This window comes from Magnolia sinica, chromosome 2 (assembly GCF_029962835.1).
Source record: "Magnolia sinica isolate HGM2019 chromosome 2, MsV1, whole genome shotgun sequence".
Classification (NCBI taxonomy): Eukaryota; Viridiplantae; Streptophyta; class Magnoliopsida; order Magnoliales; family Magnoliaceae; genus Magnolia; species Magnolia sinica.
In genome coordinates, this window is record NC_080574.1 from 34,083,607 (window position 1) to 34,088,096 (window position 4,490).

Below are 4,490 nucleotides of genomic sequence, written 5' to 3' on the forward strand. Positions count from 1 at the left end.
ATAATCCGTATGGTTTTTTCCAAAATTTGGCGACAGATACAGCAACGGACTTCAAATCCGTCACTGATTTATCTATCAGGAAATTAGCGACGGATTTGGCCCGTCGCTAAATATTCTATATATATATATGTGTGTGTGTGTGTGTACACATTTAATCTGTTGCACCTAATAGTCATCTTTATCCCAATTCAACGCAGACACGAAAGCAAGAATGCATATCTATACACATCAAAATCATAATATGAAGGCAAGAAAACACATTTGAATCACTCGAGGCTGCTCACTTGGGCAGTCTGCAAGTACAATCTAAACTTTTCATGCCAACAAAAATAAAATAAACAACCACCAGCAAATACTAACAAAGTATATGAAACCGCCCAATAACCAAACAACTATACTAGGATCATATGACTACTCTCCCGATGAGCTCTTACTAGTGAAAAAGTTGAAAGCGTATGAAACCAGCCACCAGCTGACCATAGTCACCAAGCTTCCAACGATTCCCTTTATGTTTATCAGGAATATCTGCAACAAAAGCAAGTTTTAAACAACAAAATAAATCCATTAGGCTTACGTTTGGATGCACAAATAAATATAATTATGAATATTTAGGAAATGACAAGTTAATGATGGTCCCTTTATTTAAGAGCTTTACCTTGTCTTTTCGGCCTAATTTAAAGGGTAATGAGTTGTATGCCCACAACCTTTCTTTCCACTAGCACCACCTGCATTCATTTTTTTAGTTGTTAACAACGAACGTCTTCATTTCAAAGTGAAATGAAATCATAATGGAAACATGATGACGAAGACGATACCAATGATGACAGAATATTTCAATAAACTAGCTCTGTTGCTGGCATGGGCAAAAGCCACTCTGTGATGACAAACTTGGTTTTTTCACAAGTGAAAGCAAGTATATAACAATCTTCGCATAACAAGTTTGGCAGGCCAACAAATCATGGAACCACTAGCTAGTCATGGTATTCCTAGATATCAGCAGCGCACCGAATACCATTCTAAAATATAAGATTCAGAGAGACCATTCTAAAATATAAGATTCAGAGAGAGAGAGAGAGAGAGAGAGAGAGAGAGAGAGAGAGAGAGAGAGAGAGAGAGAGAGTTTCAAACTTCATTTATTTAATCAAAATACCGATATATAGAGAATGACTTGGAAACGGTGAATAAGGTGGAAAACTAACATCCTACCATATAATCACATGTGAGATGGAGCCATCCATTGTAGTATCCAAATCAAATTTCAAGATTCAAACAGAACATTTTCCAACATAAGCTGGCAACTGTTAAAGTTAAAATACATTTTCCAACAAAAATCAGAAATTCTCATTGGGGATTGGATGAAATGATGCTTGGTTCTAATTGAGTACCTGTAATAAACTTCTCCTGTATTGGAGTCTATGGCTAGTCTAATTATTGATTCCACAAGATAGTCATCAACATTAAAAGTATTTATATATACTTGTGATGAAAAAGAATGGGTTCATTTAAGATAATACTAGAAAGGAGTCATCTTCAAAGTAACATAGGCACAAAAACATGTGACTGTACCAGACAATTAAACCTGTCACCGTTGGAAAATCCGACATGGTGCTACATATGACTATGTGATAGTGTTGAAACATATATTATTTTTATAAAATATGAATTCCTCGCATAAGAGAAAAATGCATTCGCGCATATGCAAATATGAATACAAAAGAGAATATGACAAGGAGAAAAACAATGAAGAAGAACATAACTGAAGTATTTTGTTGATTGCCATGCAATGCAAGTCCAAACTGTTTAGGACAGCAAAGATGGCTCAAAAATTCTATTTCAGATGCTGATGCATATAGAAAACCTACCATCATCCAAGGAAGGTGAAATCAGTACAACGGGGAACAAAACAACCTCGTTTTCTTGGAGATAATTGTGTAACACTCATATCATGAGGAAAACTGGAGTGTGCAACATTCTTTGAGTGATTAGATTTGCAGAAGCAACACTTTCATGGAAGAAACTCAGCTGCCCAAAAACAAATTCCAAAACCATTAATTAGGTGGTTTTTAGAAGCGCAAGTGAATTGAATTACGACCATTGTTTCAAGTGGAGAAGATGAAAGTTATTGATGTTTACCAGTTACGTGAAATAATGAAGAACTATCTATTGCATTGGTCTCTTACGTCATAGGATGTGATATTTCTTTCACAGAAAAATAACACAACAATACCCTCATTTTGAGGCGTTCGGTTTTTGCCCACATGTGGATACCACCATTATGTATAAAAGGTATCCAATCTGTCCAGAAGGGTCACTCCATACTTTCACTTCAATTAGAGTTGAAGGGCTTCTTCCTCATTACAACACTATTAAAAATTATTAGTTTTTGACATTCCTGTTTGACTGAACAACACACTTCCAACTTGATTCTCTTGGGCACAATCCAAATCAAGTATATATTTTTTTAAATATTGTTAATATATATGATTCTTTTATGGATACAATGAGTTGCACCATACACAACCTAAAAATGGTTATCTTTCAATGAAAATTTAATGAAATTTTATTGAAAAAACAGAGGAAAGGAAGCAATGAAGGAACGTACACAATATACAATGGAGAGGCTAAATGTTCCAACCTAATTCCAAGAATCAAGATTTCTATCTAAGATCAGTGCAGCAACAGCTGACTGATTGGTGCTTCATATAGATTTACATCCAGAATCTGTATATATCTTTCAATTTCAATGATCAAACTATCAAATCCTGACATCAGGACAAAACCAACTTCCAAAACTCTATGAAGCACTCGATCAAACACTGGTGTGTACCATTGCTTTGAAAAACAACCAAAACCAAAGTTTCATATTACCATATTACCGGAGAAAAAAAAAAGGGAGAGAAAAAACTCTGATATATTTATGCATGTATTTCCTCTGATTTTTTTTTCAATGCTGCTGAACAAGAAACAACAAAACCAAGTGTCTGAATCTTCCCATCATTAGTAGTATGGTTAAAGAAGTAAAGTAATTGAAGAAAAGACCCTACCAGGTGCATGCACCAAATTTTCTTCTTGAAAATTACATCGACCAGGAAAGTTACGGTGCATTTGAAAGTACAACCACCAAAAAATCTTTCCGGGTGCTCGCTGGCAATGTCCTAAAAACTCAAAGAAATAAATGATGAGTGTTCCCAAAATGAAGGGGTTCTAACTCAACAATCAACCCCCTTACGGAGAAATATGAAACACAGAGAGAAGTAAATGAAAGGGTGCACTAGCTACAACACAAAAATTCCCAATAAATCTAAAAAATCCAAAATATGAAAAAGAATTACAAAATTACCTAAACCGATCCTCCTTGTTGCTGCATAATCCTAACCGCTCACTGATGCCAGAATCTCCACGACGATTCCTACCAGAATCAAATCAACCAGACGAGAATTAGATCTCCAGGTCCCTAAAACCCTCTCTATACTTTTCACAACAAAAACCTTAAATCCAGCTCCAAAAACCACTTCTGATCCTCAGAAAAACCACAAAAACTGAAAAATCCCTCAAAATAAGGACCAGATCATAGCACCAACCACTCCAAGCTTGCAAACTCCGATCGTCGAAAGATTGATCGGATGAAAGGCTCGAGAATCATTGTTTTTGTTGTAGGTAGATGTAATGAGAGAGAGAGAGAGAGAGAGAGAGAGAGAGAGGGCGGGAGATTAGGGTTTAGGGCATTTGGAATACAGAAATTGACTAATGTAGACGCCACTTTTTACCTAGCTTCTTTTCTTACCAGTCCCAAACTTACCTTCTCAATCTAAGCCAAAGCGGCACGGACAGAAAGTTAAAGGCGAAAATACCCTGCTTTTCAAAGTTGCCGACCCTATTGGAGTGATGGCTACACTATAAAAAGCTACGGTTATAAACCGTAGAAATTCTCCTAATCCGTAATTGCAAGTCCCATTTATTTGATATTGGAAGGGCAAACTCAAAATTAACCAGAGCAAACTAGAATTTGAGCGAGCAAACTGAAAATTGAGTGGGACAAATTAGAAATTGAGTAGGGCAAATAGAAAATTGAGCCAGGCAAACTAAAAATTGAGCGGTGCAAATTGAAAATTGATTGGGGCAAACTAAAAATTTAGCTGGGCAAACTAAAAATTGAGCAGGGCAAACTAGAAATTGAGTGAGACAAACTGAATATTGAGCGGGATAAATTGAAAATTGAATGGGGCAAACTAAAAATTGAGTGGGGCAAACTGAAAATTGAGTGGGGCAAACAAGAAATTGAGCGGAGCAAACTAGAAATTAATCAAGGCAAAGCAAATATTCAGCGGGGCAAATTAGAAAGTTAGTAAGGCAAACTGAAAATTGAGTGGGCCAAACTAGAAATTAAGTGGGGCAAACTGAAAATTGAGCCCAAGAAACTAAAAATTTAGCGAGGCGAACTAGAAATTGAACAAATCAAACTAGAAATTGAGCAAGGCAAACTAAATATT

General features: G+C 36.1%; 1 long non-coding RNA gene across 1 annotated transcript; it reads right to left on the reverse strand.

The window, feature by feature from the left end:
- Positions 1 to 230: 230 nt before the first annotated feature.
- LOC131228368 (uncharacterized) lies at positions 231 to 3,704 on the reverse strand. Its single transcript, XR_009162877.1, has 3 exons — positions 3,341 to 3,704; positions 656 to 725; positions 231 to 504 (listed from the first exon to the last, which is right to left on the reverse strand). It is a non-coding gene; the product is annotated as an uncharacterized LOC131228368 (long non-coding RNA).
- Positions 3,705 to 4,490: the final 786 nt, after the last annotated feature.